The sequence below is a fragment of the Phodopus roborovskii genome, unplaced genomic scaffold (genome assembly GCF_943737965.1).
Source record: "Phodopus roborovskii unplaced genomic scaffold, PHOROB, whole genome shotgun sequence".
NCBI classification, from domain to species: Eukaryota; Metazoa; Chordata; class Mammalia; order Rodentia; family Cricetidae; genus Phodopus; species Phodopus roborovskii.
The window spans coordinates 79,529,044-79,546,383 of record NW_026126418.1 but is presented as its reverse complement, the minus strand read 5'-3'; positions in this window follow the sequence as shown (position 1 = coordinate 79,546,383).

Sequence of the window (17,340 nt, the reverse complement as noted above, 5' to 3'; positions counted from 1 at the left end):
GGGTTAGGATTGCATTGGCATTCATATAAGGTTTCGATTTCACTTTTGCGTTAATGTAGGATAGGGATAGGGTTATTATTAGGGTTAGTGTTAATTTTAGAGTTAGGGATAGTGTTAGGGTTAGGGTTAGCATTAGGATTAGGGTTAGCAGCAATGTTGTTTTACTTTCTCTTACTCTGTCACAGCATGATGCTGAGAAACAGCACTCCAACTTTACAGTCGCAGCACTCTACCACGTTTGGAATACATTCACTTAGACTGAGAGAGTAGTCTCGCCCATTGAATAAGGACTTTAGCTGTGCCCAAATCTGACGCTTCGTGTCACAGCGATATCAAACACATGTTTCAGCACAATGACAAAGTGAAAGAGCACTCTCAGTGTCAGAGCAGACACACACAATGTTTAAGCCGTGCTGCAGTGTACGATCCACTGACACACAGACACACAGATTCAATCCCATCACAAATACTATGTTAGCCAACTAACGTCATGTCAAGTTTATCTCTTTAATGTGACATATCATCAACAGTGTTTCCTGAGTCACATACGTTGTGCCAAAAAACGCACAGAATACCCAATAGTAAATCGCTACTTCCCAACCCTCAACAATAATGTCACACAGAATCTATCAGCCTCAGAGATTTATGGCACAGTGATTTGAAATTCTACCAGTAACAATGCACACATAATGTGATTTCCATCACTCACGCTAATACTTCCATTAGGACCCAGTGTGCTCACGTTCTGATCCTGTGTTGCATGAAATCACATACTTTTCTTGTTATCGAAATTCTATCATTGTACTCAAGCACAGAAAGAAAGCATAGTCACCCACTGTCTAACAGACTACACAACCATTCTCACGGTATCCTCAATCATGTTCCCGGTACACTCGCAAGTGCCATAGTTGTCACTCATAGAATCACAACATTCACACATACTATCTCAGGACTCTAGGGTAGACTCAGTTTCTCCCTCTCATGTTAGGTGTAGGAATTGTGTGGGATGCAGAGGAAGTGTTTGTTTCAGCGTTAGTGTTAGTGCTAGTGTTACTGTTAGGGTTAGGATTGCATTGATATTCACTTAAGTTTTCGGTATCACTTTAGCGTTATGATAGGATATGGATAGGGTTAGGGTTAGTGTTAGAGTTAGGCATAGTGTTAGGGTTAGTGTTAATGTTAGGGTTAGGGTTAGCAGCAATGTTGTTTTACTTTCTTTTTCTCTTTCACAGCATGATGCTGAGAAACAGCACTCCAACTTTACAGTCGCAGCACTCTACCACGTTTGGAATACATTCACTTATGCTGAGAGAGTAGTCTCACCCATTGAATAAGGACTTTAGCTGTGTCCAAATATGACGCTTAGTGTGACAGCGATATCAAACACATGTTTCAGCACAATGACAAAGTGAAAGAGCACTCTCAGTGTCAGAGCAGACACACATAATGTTTCAGCAGTGCTCCAGTGTACGAACCGCTGACACACAGACACACAGGTTCACTCCCTTCACAAACACTATGTTATCCAACTAATGTCATGTCAAGTTTATCTCCTTCAATGTCACATATCATCAACATTGTTTCCTGACTCACATACATTGTGCCAAAAAAAGAACAGAATACCCAATACTATAGCTCTACTTCCCAACCATCAACAATAATGTCACACAGAATCTATCACCCTCGGAGCTTTATGGCACAGTGATTCGAAATTCTACCAGTAACAATGCTGGCATAATGTGATATCCATCACTCACGCTAATAGTTCCATTAGGACTCAGTGTGCTCACGTTCTGATTCTGTGTTGCATGAAATCTCATACTGTTCTTGTTCTGGAAATTCTGTCATTGTACTCAAGCACAGAAAGAAAGCACTGTCACCCACTGTCTAACAGCCGTCACAACCATTCTCACGGTATCCTCAATCATGCTCACGGTACACATGCAAGTGCCATAGTTGTAAATCATAGAATCACAACATTCACACGTACTATCTCAGGAATCTAGAGTAATATCAGTTTCTCTCTCTCGTTTTAGTTGTAGGAATAGTGTGGGATGAGGAGGAAGTGTTTGTTCCAGCATTAGTTTTAGTGCTAATGTTCCTGTTAGTGTTAGGATTGCAATAGTATTCTACTTAGGTTTCAGATTCAGTTTTGTGATAAGGTGAAGATAGGGATAGGGTTAGGGTTAGGGTTAGTGTTAGTGTTAGAGTTAGGGATAGGGTTAGGGTTAGCTTTAGAGTTGGGGTAGGGTTAGCGCTAGGGTTAGGGTTAGCAGCAATGTAGTTTTACTTTCTCTTACTTGTCACAGCATGATGCTAAGAAACAGCACACCAACTTTACTGTCGCAGCACTCTACCACGCTGGGAATACATTCACGTAGACTGAGAGTGTAGTCTTGCCCATTGAATAAGGACTTTAGCTGTGTCTTAATCTGATCCTTCGCGTCACAGCGATATCAAACACACGTTTCAGCACAATGACAAAGCGAAAGAGCACTCTCAGTGTCAGAGCAGACAGACACAATGTTTAAGCAGTGCTGCAGTGTACGAACCACTGACACAGAGACACAAAAGGTTCACTCCCTTCACAAACTCTATGTTAGCCAACTAACGTCATGTCAAGTTTATCTCCTTCAATGTCACATATCATCAAGTCTTTCCTGACTCACGTACGTTGTGCCAAAAAACGCACAGAATACCCAATACTAAAGCACTACTTCCAAACCCTCAACAATAATGTCACACAGAATCTATCCGCCTCAGAACTTTATGGCACAGTGATTTGAAATTCTATCACTAACAATGCACTGATAATGTGTTTTCCATCACTTTCATTAATAGTTTCATTAGGGCCTAGGGTGTTCATGTTCTGATCCTGTGTTACATGAAATCACATACTGTTCTTGTTCTCGAAATTCTATCATTGTCCTGAAGCATAGAATGAAAGCACTGTCACCCACTTTCTAACAGCTGTCACAACCATTCTCTCGGTATCCTAAATCATGCTCACGGTACACCCGCAAGAGCCATAGATGTAACTCATAGAATCACTACTTTCACACATACTATCTCAGGACTCTAGAGTAGTGTCAGTTTCTCCCTCTCATGTTAGGTATAGGGATAGTGTGGGATGAGGAGGAAGTGTTGGTTTCAGCATTAGTTTTAGTGCTAGTGTTACTGCTAGGGTTAGAATTGCATTGGTATTCCCATTAGGTTTTGGTTTCAGTTTTGCGATAAGGTGAGGATAGGGATAGATTTAGAGTTAGTATTAGGGTTAGTGTTAGGGTTAGGGTTAGGTTTAGGGTTAGGGTTAGGGTTAGGGTTCAGGTTATGGTAAGGTTAGGGTTAGGGTTAGTGTCAGTTTAATGTTTTCAATAATGTTCTCAGGTTTGTGACTATGTTTTGCTTTCAGGTTAGGTTAGGGTTAGGGTTATGGTTAGTGTCAGTGTAATATATTCAATTGTGTTTACATTAGGTTTGTGAAAATGTTTTGCTTTGAATATTGGATAGGAATAGGGTTAAAGTTAGGGTAGTGTCAGTTTAATGTTTTCAATTTTGTTCACATTAGGTTTGTGACTATGTTTTGCTTTGAGGATAGGGATAGGGATAGTGTTAGGGTTAGGGTTAGGGTTAGGGTTAATGTCAGTTAAATGTTTTCAATTGTGTTCACATTAGGTTTGTGACCATGTTTTGCTTTGAGGATAGGGATAGGGATACTGTTAGGGTTAGGGTTAGGGTTAGGTTTAGGGTTAGGATTAGGTTTAGGGTTAGGGTTAGGGTTAGGGTTAGGGTTAGGGTTAATGTCAGTTAAATGTTTTCAATTGTGTTAGCATTAGGTTTCTGATTATGTTTTACTTTGGGGATAGGCATAGGGATATTGTTAGGGTTATGGTTATAGTTAGGGTTAGGGTTAGGGTTAGGGTTCGGGTTAGGGTTAGGTTTAGGGTTAGTGCCAGTTTAATGTTTGCAATAGTGTTGGCATAAGGTGTGTGACTATAGTTTGCTTTGAGAATAGGGATCAGGTTAGGTTTAGGGTTAGGATTAGGGTGTGTGTCAAGGTTAGGATTAGGGTTATAGTTAGTGTCGGTTTAATGTTTTAAATTGTGTTTGTCACTGTTTTACTTTGGTGATAGGTATAGGGATAGGGTTAGGCTTAGAGTTAGTGTTAGTTTTAGGTTTAGGTTTAGGGTTAGGGTTAGGGTTAGTGTCAGTTGAATGTTTTCAATTGTGTTCGCATTAGACTTGTGACTAAGTTTTGCTTTAAGTTTAGGAATAGTGATAGGGTTAGGGTTTAGGTTAGGATTAGGGTTAGGTTTAGTGTTAATTTCAGTTTAATATTTTCAATTGTGTTTGCATTAGGTTTTCTGCTATGTTTTACTTTGAGGATAGGGATACATACGTATAGGAATAGGGTTAGTCTTAGAGTTAGGGTTAGGGTAGGGTTATGGTTAGGGTAGGGTTAGGGTTAGGTTTAAGGTTAGGGTTAGTATGACTTTAATGTTTTCAATTGTGTATGCATTAGGTTTGTGACCAAGTATTACTTTGAGGTTAGGAATAGGGATAAAGATAGGGATAGGTTTAGCATAGGGTTAGGATTAATTTTAGAGTTAGCGTTATGGTTAATGTCAGTTTAATGTTTTCAATTGTGTTTGCATTACGTTTGTGAGTATGTTTTACTTTGAGGATAGGGATAGGGATTGTGATAGGGTTAGGGTTAGGGTTACGGTTAGAGTTAGTGTCAGTTTAATGTTTTCAATTGTGTTCGCAGTAGGTTTGTGACTGTGTTTTACTTTGAGGATATGGATAGGGATATTGTTAGTGTTATGGTTATGGTTTTGGTTATACTTATGGTTAGGGTTAGGGGTAGGGTTAGGCTTAGGGTTAGGGTTAGTGTTAGTGTCAGTTTAATGTTTTTAATTGTGTTCGCATTAGATTTGTGACTAAGTTTTGCTTTGAGGTTAGGAATAGGGATAGGGTTAGTGTTAGGGTTGGGGTATGGTTAGGGTATGGTTATGGTTATGGTTATGGATAGTGTTAGTGTTAGTGTCAGTTTAATGTTTTCAATTATGTTCGCGTTATATTTGTGACTATGTTTTACTTTGAAGATAGGGATAGCGAGAGGATTAGGGTCAGGATTAGGGTTATGGTTAGGGTTAGTGTTCGTGTTAGGGTTAGGTTTAGGGTTAGTGCCAGTTTAATGTTTGCAATAGTGTTGACATAAGGTGTGTGACTATTGTTTGCTTTGAGGATAGAGATAGGGTTAGAGTTAGGGTTTAGATTAGGGTGTGTGTCATGGTTAGGATTAGGGTTAGGGTTAGTGTCAGTTTAATGTTTAAATTGTGTTAGCATTAGGTTATCACTATGTTTTACTTTGATGATAGGTATAGGGATAGGGTTAGGCTTAGAGTTAGGGTTAGGTTTAGGTTTAGGGTTTGGGTTAGGGTTAGGATTAGGGTTAGTGTCAGTTGAATGTTTTCAATTGTGTTCGTATAAGGTTTGTGATGAAGTTTGGCTTTGAGTTTAGGAATAGGGATAGGGATAGGGTTAAGGTTAGTGTTTGTGTTAGGTTTAGGGTTAATTTCAGTTTAATATTTTCAATTGTGTTTGCATTAGATGTGACTATTTTTTCTTTAAGGATAGGGATAGGGTTAGTTTTAGGGTTAGAGTTGGGGTTAGTGTCAGTTTAATGTTTTAAATTGGGTTAGCATTTGGTTTGTCCCTATGTTTTACTTTGAGGAAAGGGATAGGTATAGGAATAGAGGTAGTGTTAGGGTTAGAGTTCAGGGTTAAGTTTAGGGTTAGGGTTAGGGTTAGTGTCACTTGAATGTTTTCAATTGTGTTTGCATTAGGTTTGTGACTAAGTTTTGCTTTGAGGTTAGGAGAAGGGATAGGGATAGGGTTAGGGTTTAGGTTAGGTTTAGGGTTAATGTTAGTGTCAGTTTAACGTTTTCAATTGTGTATGCTTTAGGTTTGTGAATAAGTATTGCTTTGAGGTTAGGAATATGGATAGGGATAGGGTTAGGTTTAGGGATAGGGTTAGGTTTAGGGTTAGGGTTACGGTTAATGTCAGTTTAATGTGTTCAATTGTGTTCACATTAGTTTTGTGACTATGTTTTTTTTTTGAGGATAGGGATAATGATAGTGTTAGGGTTGGGGTAGGGTTAGTTTTAGGGTAAGTTAGAGTTAGGGGTAGGGTTAGGGTTATGGTTAGGATTAGGGTTAGTGTCAGTTTAATATTTTCAATTGTGTTCGCGTTAGGTTTGTGACTATGTTTTATTTTGAGGATAGGGATAGGCATAGAGTTACGGTTAGGGTTAGTGTCAGTTTAATGTTTTCAGTTTTGTTCGTAATAGGTTTGTGACTATGTTTTCTTTGAGGTTAGAAATAGCGATAGGGATAGGGTTAGGGTTAGGGTTAGGTTTAGGTTTGGGGTAAGGCTTAGGGTTTGGGAGTGTCAGTTTGACGTTTACAATAGAGGTCACCTTTGGTTTGTGACTATGTATTGCTTTGAGGTTAGGAATAGGAATAGGCATAGGGACAGGGTTAGTTTTAGGGTTAGGCTTAGGTGACAGTTAGGGTTTGGGTTAGGGTTTGGGTTAGGGTTTAAAGTTTCAATGTTGTTCGCAATAGGTTTGTGACTATGGTTTTCTTTGATGATAGGGAATTGTGTACGTTAAGTTTAGGTTAGGCTAGGGTTAGAGTTAGGGTTATGGTTAGGATTTTGGTAGGGTTAGGGTTTGGGTTAGGGTTTGAGTTAGTGTCAGTTTAATGTTTACAATATTGTTCGCATTAGGTTTGTGACTATGTTTTCTTTGAGGTTAGGAATAGCGATAGGGATAGGGGTAGGGTTAGGTTAAGGGTAGGTTTAGGGTTGGGGTTAGAGTTAGGGTTAGTGTTAGTGTTAGGCTTAGGTTTAGGGTTAGTTCAGTTTTATGTTTTCAATTGTGATCCCATTAGGTTTGTGACTATGTTTTACTTTGAGGATAGGGATAGGGTTATGTTTAGCGTTAGTATCAGTTTTACGTTTACAATAGTGGTCACCTTTAGTTTGACAAAGTTTTGCTTTGAGGTTAGTGATAGGTTTAGGTATAGGGACAGGTTTAGTTTTAGGGTAAGGGTTAGGGTTTGTTTTAGGGTTTAATTTGTGTCAGTTTAATGTTTTCAATTGTGTTTGCTTTAGGTTTGTGACTATGTTTTACTTTGAGGATAGGGATAGGGTTATGTTTAGGGTTAAGGTTAGGTTTAGGGTTAGTGTCAGTTTAATGTTTGCAATATTGTTCGCATTTCGTGTGTGAATATGGTTGGCTTTGAGGATAAGATATGGTTAGAGTTATGGTTAGGTTTAGTGTCAGTTTTGTGTTTTCAATATTGTTCACAATAGGTTTGTGACTATGTTTTCCTTTGAGGTTAGGAATAGGGTTACCAATAGGGTTAGTGTTAGTGTTAGTGTTAGTGTTAGGGTTAGGGTTAGGGTTAGGGTTAGGGTTAGGGTTAGGGTTAGTGTCAGTTTAATGGTTACAATAGTGGTCGCCTTAGGATTGTGAATATGTTTTGCTTTGAGGTTAGGGATAGTGATAGGGTTAATTTTAGGATTAGGTTAGGGTAGGGTTAGTGTCAGTTTCATGTTTTCAATTGTGTTCGCATTAAGTTTGTGACTGTGTTTCATTTTTAGGATAGGGATATGGATAGGGTTAGGTTTAGGGTTAGTGTCAGTTTAATGTTTGCAATAGTGTTCCCATTTGTTGTGTGAATATGGTTGGCTTTGAGGATAGGGATAGGGTTAGAGTTAGGGTTAGTGTTAGTGTCAGTTTAGTGTTTTCAAAATTGTTCGCATTAGGTTTGTAACCATGTTTTCCTTTGAGGTTAGGAATAGGGATAGGTTTAGGGTTAGGGTTAAGGTTAGTGTTCGGGTTTGGCTTAGGTTTAGGATTAGTGTCAGTTTAATGTTTACAATAGTCATCTCCTTAGGATAGGGATAGGGTTGGTTTTAGGGTTAGGGTTAGGGTTAGGATTGGGTTAATGTCAGTTTAATATCATCAATTGTGTTCACATTAGGTTTGTGACACTGCTTTACTTTGAGTATAGGGATAGGAATAGGGTTAGGGTTCAGAATAGTGTTAGGGTTAAGGTTAGGGTTTGAGTTTGTGTCAGTTTAATATTTGCAATAGTGGTCGCATTAGGTTTGTATCTATGATCTGCTTTGAGGATAGTGGTTTAGGGTTAAGTTAGGGATAAGGTTAGTGTTAATGTTAGGGTTAGGATAAGGTTTAGGTTTAGGATTAGGTTTAGGATTGGTTTAGGTTTTGGGTTAGGGTTAGTGTAGTGTCAATTTAATGTTTTCAATTGTGTTCGCATTAGGTTTGTGATTATGTTTTATTTTGAGGATAGGGATAGTGATAGGGGTAGGATTAGGTTTAGGTTTAGGGTGAGGGTTAGGTTTAGGTTTGGGATACTGCTTAGGGTTTGGGTTAGTGTCAGTTTGACGAGTACAGTAGTGGTCGCCTTAGGTTTGTGACTATGTTTTGCTTTGAGGTTAGGGATAGGGATAGGCATAGGGACAGGGTTCGATTTAGTGTTAGGGTTAGGGTTAGATTTAAGGTTGGGTTAGTGTCAGTTTAATGTTTTCAATTTTGTTTGCAATAGGTTTGTGACTATATTTTACGTTGAGGATAGGGATAGGGTTAGGGTTAGGTTGAAGGTTAGTGTTTGGGTTAGTGTCAGTTTAATGTTTGCAATAGTGTTCACATTAGGTTTGTGACTATGGTTTGCTGTGATGATAGGGAAATGATTACGGTTAGGGTTAGGATTACGTTAGGATTAGGGTTTGGGTTAGGGTTTGAATTAGTGTCAGTTTAATGATTGCAATATTGTTCGCATTATGTTTGTGACTATGTTTTCTTTGAGGTAGGAATAGCGATAGGGATAGGGATACGTTTAGGGTTAGGTTTAGGGTTGGGGTTAGGGTTAGGGTTTGGGTTAGTGTCATTTTAATATATACAATAGTGGTCGCCTTAGGTTTGTTAGTATATTTTGCTTTGAGGTTAGGGATAGTGATAGTTATAAGGTTAGGTTTAGGGTAGGTTTAGCATCATTTTAATGTTTTCAATTGTGTTCTCATTATGTTTGTGACTATGTTTTACTTGAGGATAGGGATAGGGATTGGGTTAGGGTGAGGATTAGTGTCATTTTCATTTTTGCAATAGTGTTTACATTAGGTTTTGACTATGGTTTGCTTTGAGCATATGGATAGTGTTACAGATAGGGTTAGCGTAGGGGTAGGGTTAGTTTTAGGGTAAGTCAGAGTTAGGGATAGGTTAGGATTAGGGTAGCGTCAGTTTAAAGTTTTCAATTGTGTTCGCAGTATGTTTGTGACTATGTTTTACTTTGAGGATAGGGATAGGCTTAGGATTAGAGTTATGTTTGTGGTTAGGATTGGTGTCTTTTTAAAGTTTTCAATTGTGTTCGCATTATGTTTGTGACTATGTTTTTTTTTTTTTTTTTTTTTTTGAGGATAGGGATAGTGTTATGGTTGGGGTTAGTGTTAGTGTCAGTTTAATGTTTACAATAGTGGTCGCCTAGGTTTGTGACTGTGTTTTGCTTTGGGGCTAGGTATGGGGATAGGGATAGGGTTAGATTTAGAGTTATGGTTAGGGTTAGGGTTGTTAGGGTAGGGTTAGTGTCAGTGTAATGTTTTCAATTGGGTTCGATTTAAGTTTGTGACTATGTTTTACTTTAGAATAGGGATAGGGTTAGAGTTAGGGCAAGACTTAAGATTAGGGTTTGGGTTTATGTCAGTTTAATGTTTACAAAAGTGTTCACATTAGGTGTGTGACTATGGTTTGCTTTGAGGATAGGTACAGAGTTATGGTTAGGGTAAGGGTTAGGTTTAGTGTTAGGGTTAGGGGTAGTGTTAGGTTTAGGGTTAGGATTAGGGTTAGGGTTAGGCTGAAGTTTAGGGTTAGAGTCAGTTTAAAGTTTACAATAGTGGTCGCCTTAGGTTTGTGACTCTGGTTTGCTTTGAGGTTAGGGTTAGCAATAGGGACAGGGTTAGTTTTAGGGTTAGGGTTAGTGTTGGGTTAGTGTCAGTTTAAGTTTTCAATTGTGTTCGCATTAGGTTTGTGACTATGTGTTACTTTAAGGATAGGATATGGATAGGGTTAGGGGTAGCATTAAGGTTTGGGTTTGGATTAGTGTTAGTTTAATATTTGCAATATTTTTCGCATTAGGTCTATTACTGTGGTTTGCTTTGATGATAAGGAAATGGTTATGGTTAGGGTTAAGTTTAGTGTAGGGTTAGGGTTAGTGTTAGGTTTAGCATTAGGATTAGGTATTGGGTTAGGGTTAGGCTTTTTTTAGGGTTTGAGTTAGTTTCAATTTAATGTTTGCAATATTGTTCGCATTAGTTTTGTGACTGTTTTCTTTGAGGTTAGGAATAGTGATCGGGATAGGGATAAGGTTAGGTTTAGTGTTAGGGTTCGGTTTAGGGTTGGGGTTAGGCTTAAGGTTTGGGTTAGTGTCATTTTAATGTACACAATAATGTTTGGCTTAGGTTTGTGACTATATTTTGCTCTGAAGTTAGGGATAGGGATAGGGATAGGGATAAGGATAGGTTTAGGGTTAGGGTAGGCTTGGTGTCAGTTTAATGTTTTCAGTTGTGTTTGCATTAGGTTTGTGACTATGTTTTACTTGAGAATAAGGATAGGGATAGGGATAGGGTTTTGGTTAGGGTTAGTGTCATTTTCATGTTTGCAATAGTGTTTGCATTAGGTTTGTGACTATGGTTTGCTTTGAGCATATGGATAGTGTTAGGGTTAGGGATAGGGTTAGGGTAGGGTAGGATTAGTGTTAGAGTAAATTAGAGTTAGGGTTAGGATTAGGGTTAGTGTCAGTTTAAAGTTTTCAATTGTGTTCGCAGTATGTTTGTACTGTGTTTTACTTTGAGGATATGGATAGGGATAGGATTAGGATTACAGTCAGTGTTGGGGATAGAGTTAGTGTCAGTATAAAGTTTTCAATTGTGTTCACATTAGGTCTGTGACTATTTTTTTTTTTTTTTTTTTTTTTTTTTGAGGATAGTGATAGGGATAGTGTCAGAGCTGGGGTTAGTGTTAGTGTCAGTTTAATGTATACAATAGTGGGAACCTTAGGTTTGTGACTATGTTTTGCTTTGAGATTAGGGATAGGGATAGGGTTAGGTTTAGGGTTAGGTTTAGGGTTAGGGTTAAGGGAGGGTTAGTATCAGATTAATGTTTTCAATTGTGTTCACATTAGGTTTGTGACTATTTTTACTTTGAGGATAGTGATAGGGATTGGGTTAGGGTTAGGGATAGGATTAAGGTTAGGGTTTGGGTTAGTGTCAGTTTCATGTTTGCAATAATGTTCGCATTAGGTCGTGACTATGGTTTGCTTTGAGAATAGGGAAAGGGTTAGGGTTAGTGTAAGGTTTAGTGTTACTGTTAGTGTCATATTACAGTTTGCAATTGTGTTCACATTAGGTGTGAGACTATGGTTTGCTTTTAGGTTAGGAATAGGGATAGGGATTGGGTTAGTGTTAGGGTTAGTTTTATGGTTAGGTTTAATGTCAGTTTAATGGTTTCAATTGAGTTCACATTAGGTTTGTGACTATGATTTAATTTAAAGATAGGGATAGAGTTAGTGTTAGGGTTAGGGTTTGGGTTAAGGAATGTTTCAGTTTCATGTTTGCAATAGTGTACGCATTAGGTTTGTGACTATGGTTTGCTTTGACGATAGGGATAGGGTTAGGGTTAGAATTAGGATTAGGGTTAGGGTTTGTGTCAGTTTAATGTTTTCGATTGTGTTCGCTTTAGGTTGCTATGTTTTACATTGAGTATAGGGATAGGTTTAGGGTTAGGGTTAATGTGAGGGTTAGATTTTTGGTTAGGGTTTGTGTCAGATTCATGTTTGCAATAGTGTTCGCTTTAGGTTTGTGACTATGTTTATTTAGACGATGGGGAAATGGATAGGGATAGTGTAAGGGTTAGGGTTAGAGGAGGATTAGTGTTTGGGTTAGGTTAGGGTTAAGTTTAGGGTTAAGGTTAGTTTTAGTATTAGTGTTATGGTTAGTGTTACTGTTAATGTCAGATTACTGATTGTAATAGTGTTCGCATTAGGTATGTGACTATGGTTTACTTGAGGGTAGGGATAGCTTAAGGTTAGGGTTAGGGTTAGGGTTAGTGTCAGTTTAATGTTTTCAATTGTGTCTGCATTAGGTTAGTGACTATGTTTTGCATTGAGATTAGGAATAGGGTTAAGGATAGGGTTAGGGTTAGGGTTAGTTTTAGAGCTATGGTTAGTGTTAATGTCAGTTTAAAGTTTTCAATTGTATTCACATTAGGTTTGTAACTATTTTTTATTTTGAAGATACGATAGGGTTATGGTTAGGTTTATTGTTAGGGTTAGGTTTAGGTTTTGGTTTAGGGTTAGTGGCAGTTTCATGTTTGCAATAGTGTTCACATTAGGTTTTTGACTATGTTTTGCTTTGAGCATAGGGATAGGGCTAGGTTTAGGGACAGGGTTAGGGTTGCAGTTGGGTAAGAGTTAGGGTAGGATTAGGTTTAGGGTTAGGGTTAGGGTTTGGGTTAGTGTCTTTAATATTTTCAATGTTTTCGCATTATGGTTGTGACTATGTCTTCCTTTGAGGTTAGGAATAGGGTTAGGTTTAGGGTTAGGGTTAGGATAGGGTTAGTGTCAGTTTAATGTTTTCAATTCTGTTCACATTAGGTTTGTGGCTATATTTTACTATGAGGATAGGAATAGGGATAGGGATCGGGATGGGATAGGTTAGGGTTAGAGTTAGGGTTAGTGTCACTTTAATGTTTTCAATTTTGTTCGCAATAGGTTTGTGACTATATTTTGCTTTAAGGTTAGGAATAGGGATAGGGATAGGGTTATGGTTAGGGTTAGGGTTTGAGTAAATGTCAGTTTAATGTGTTCAATTGTGTTCGCATTAGGTTTGTGACTATGTTTTACTTTGAGGGTAGGGATAGGGATAGGGATAGGGTTTGGTTTAGATTAAGGGTTTGGGTTAATGTTAGTGTCAGTTTCATCTATGCAATAGTATTCGCATTTGGTTTGTGACTATGGTTTGCTTTGAGTATAGAGATCGGGTTAAGGTTAGCGATAGGGTTAGGGTTGGGGTTGGGTTATGGTTAGGGTTAGAGTAGGGTTATGTTTAGTGTTAGTGTTAGTGTCAGTTTACCGTTTTCAATTGTGTTCGCGTTAGGTTTGTGACTATGTTTTACTTTGAGGATAGGGATAGGGTTAGGTTTAGGGTTAGGTGTAGGTTAGGGTTAGGGTTAGTGTCAGTTTAATGTTTGCATTCGTGTCCCCTTTTGGTTTGTGACTATGTTTTGTTTTGAGGATAGGGAAAGAGTTAGTGTTAGGGTTTGGGTTAGGTTAGGGTTAGGGTAGCTGTAGGATTAGGGAAAGTGTTAGGGTCAGTTTTAGGGTTGGTGAAAGTTTAATATTTCCAATTGTGTTCTCATTAGGTTTGTGAGCTTGTTTTGCTTTGAGGTTTGGAATAGGGATAAGGACAGGTTTAGTGTTAGTGTTATGCTTAGGGTTAGGATTAGGGTTAGTGTTAGTGTCAGTTTAATGTTTCCAATTTTGTTCGCATTAGGTTTGTGACTATGTTTTGATTTTAGGTAAGGAATAGGAACAGGGATAAGTATATTGTTAGTATTAGTGTTAGGGTTAGGGTTAGTGTCAGTTTAATGTTTTCAATTGTGTGCGCGTTAGGTTTGTGACTATGTTTTACTTTGAGGATATGGATAGGGTTAGGGTTAAGGTTAGGGTTTGTGTTATGGAAAGTGTCAGTTTCATGTTCGCAATAGTGTTCACATTAGGTTTGTGACGATGGTTTCATTAGAGAATAGGTATAGGGTTAGGGTTGTGGATGGGGTTATTATTAGGGTAGGGTAGGGTTAGAGTTCGGGTTAGGATTAGTGTTAGTGTTAGTGTTAGTGTTAGTGTTAGTGTTAGTGTTAGTGTCAGGTCATTATTTGCAATTGTGTTCGCATTAGTGTGTGACTATTGTTTGCTTTGAGGATCGGGATAAGGATAGTGTTAGCATTAGTTTTAGGGTTAGGATTAGGGTTAGTGTTATGGTTAGGGTTAGTGTCAGTTTAATGTTTTCAATTGTGTTCGCATTAGGTTTCTGACTGTTTTATTTTGATGATAGGGATAGGGATAGGGTTAGGGTTAGGATTATTGTCAGTTTAATGTTTTCAATTGTGTTTGCATCAGTTTTTGAGTATGTTTTGCTTTGTGGTTAGGAATAGTGACAGAGATAGTGTTATTGTTAGGGTTAGGCTTCAGTTTAGGGTAAGCGTTAGGGTTAGTGTCAGTTTCATGTTTGTAATAGTGTTCCCAATAGGTTTGTGACTATGTTTTATTTTGAGCATAGGGATATGGCTTAGGCTTAGGGTTAGGTTTAGGGTTATTTTCAGTTTAATGTTTTCAATTCTGTTCGCATTAGGTTTGTGACTATGTTTCATTTTGAGGATAGTGATAGGGATAGGGTTTAATTTAGGGGTAGGGTTAGGGTTATTTTCAGTTTAATGTTTTCAATTCTGTTCACATTAGGTTTGTGAGAATGATTCCCTTTGAATGTTGGAATAGGAATAGGGTTAGGTTTTGGATTAGGATTAGAGTTAGGTGTAGTGTCAGTTTAATGTTTACAATAGTGTTCGCTATAGATTTGTGACTATGATTTGCTTTGAGTGTATGAATAGGGATAGGGATAGGGTTAGGGTTTTGGTTATGGTTAGGGTTGTGGTTAGGTTTAGGATTATGTTTAGGGTTTGGTTTAGGGTTAGTGTTAGTGTTAGTGTCAGATTATTGTTAGCAATAGTGTTCAAATTAGGCGTGTGACTATGGTTTGCTTTGAGGATAGGGATACGGATAGGGTTAGGGTTAGGGTTTGATTTAGGGTTAGGTTTAGGGTTAGGAGTAGGGTTAGCGTTAGGTTTAGTGTCAGTTTAATGTGTTCAATTGTGTTTGCCTTAAGTTTTTTTGACTATGTTTGACTTTGAGGATAGGGATAGGGTTGGGCTAGGGTTACAGTTAGGGTTAGGTTTAGGTTTAGGGTTATGATAGGTTTAGTGTCAGTTTAATGTTTTCAGTTGTGTTCACATTAGGTTTGTGGCTATGTTTTATTTGATGTTAGGGATAGGAATAGGGTTAGGGTTAGGGTTAACGCCAGGGTTTGTGTTAGTGTCTGTTTAATGTTTTTAATTGTGTAAGCCTTAAGTGTTTTGACTATGTTTAACTCTGAGGACAGCGATAGTGATAGGGCTAGTTTTATGGTTAGGGTTATTGTTAGGGATGGATTAGTGTCAGTTTGTTGTTTTCAATTTTATTCGCTTAGGTTTGTGACCGTGTTGTGCCTTGAGGTTAGGAATAGGGACAGGGTTAGTGTTAGACTTAGGGTTAGAGTTAGGTTTAGGGTTCCAGTTAATGTCAGTTTAATGTTTTCATTTGTGTTGGCATTAGGTTTGTGAATATGTTTTACTTTGAGGAAAGGGATATAGGGTTAGTGTTAGGTTTAGGGTTTGGGTTAGAGTTAGTGTCAGTTTAATGTTTGCAATAGTGGTTGCCTTGGGTGTGACTATGTTTCACTTGGAAGGTAGGGATAGGGTTAGGGATAGGGTTAAGTTTAGGTTTAGGTTTAGAGTTAGGGTTAGTGTTAGGTGAGGGTAGGTTTAGTGTCAGTTTAATGTTTTCAATTGTGATCGCATTAGGTTTGTGACTGTTTTACTTGAGAATAGGGACAGGGTTAGATTTAGATTTAGGGTTAAGGTTAGGGTTTAGGTTTGTGTCAGTTTAATGTTTGCAATAGGGGTCACCTTAGGTTTGCTACTATGTTTCGCTTTGAGGCTAGGGATAGGGTTATGTTTAGGGATATGGTTAGGGTTAAGGTCAGGTTTATTTTCCAATTACTTAAATTGGTTTCACTCTTTAAATTTAATATTGAGCATTCCTAAAATAATGGAGTCTTCTTAACGTAAATGTGACTTCATTCTGAATCTATGATCTCTGCTTTTATTTTTAGGTATGCTATGTTACTGTTTGTTTTGCATTATCTATCATATCTTTACAATAAACTAAAGTCATAGCATTTCTTCTACAACAGTTATATCTAAAATTTTTCACTCTTCTGTCAGGGTGTGGTTTTGAACAAATTTCATATGATAGTAAGACCTCAGAAATTTTTTTCTTTCAACATACCTGTAAATAAAATAGTATAGACACAGTAAAGCCCAGCATCCTTCTGAAGATGCTCACTTGTGTTGCTAGAATTTTGAGAGTCACGGTAATACAAAAAATATTTATGTTTCCAGTTTCACTGCTTAAGACCTTAGGCAAATGCATGATTTGTAGAGAGTCCACTTTTTTATGGTATACCATGTATGCTCAACTTTGCCTGTGTGAGTCCATGTACACCACACATGCAGAAGCCTGCAGAGTCCACCAAAGGAAGCCTGATCTGCTGCAACTGGAGGTACAGGAGAGTGTGAGCTCTTCTTTATGCCTGCTGAGATTAAAACGTGGTCTCAACTTTCCTGCTCAATAAATGGATAAATTACTCAATAAAAATAACTAGAAATGGCTATTAATTTTTGAAATATGAATGATTTGGGTACCAAAGTAAAAATGATACATATGCATGGTATGGTTATAATGTGTGCCATAGCAGCAAAAGCAAACTCCATAGGGACTATTTGTCTTAAGTAGACTTTTAGAGTAGGCAGGAAGCTAGAATACACGAACCAGTCAGGACTAGCAGCATGTGTGGTAGAGATATCCCAAAGGATATCTCTAGATATCAAAAGAGAAAATTTACAATCTAACTGCATTGCATAGAAAAAGAGATCCAAAAGGAAGCATATCAGTGTAGAAGGCTACACTGAAGGAAACTGAACAACATTTAACCTGTGTCGATGATGAAAATTGCTTGAGGAAAACCTAACAATACAAAATCTTCAGCTAATGATTTTTCTTTTTCTTTTATTTCAGTTCCCTCTCCCTCCACCCCTTTCCTTCCTGTTTCCCTCCCTCCCATGCCACACGACTACCCTCCCAACCCATTCCCCCCCAACACTCCACAGGGAGGGTGATGCCTTCCAGGAGGGGTCAACAAAATCTGTCAAGTCATTTGGAGTAGGGACTAGGCCCTCCCTCCTGCCTCTAGGTTAAGGGAATATCCCTACATGGGGAATGTGGTTCCAATGTCCTTTTGTGTACCAGGGATCCATCCTGGTTCCATTGTCAAGGGTTCCTTAGACTGTCCAGGGGGTCTGAGACGGTTCAATGAGTCTA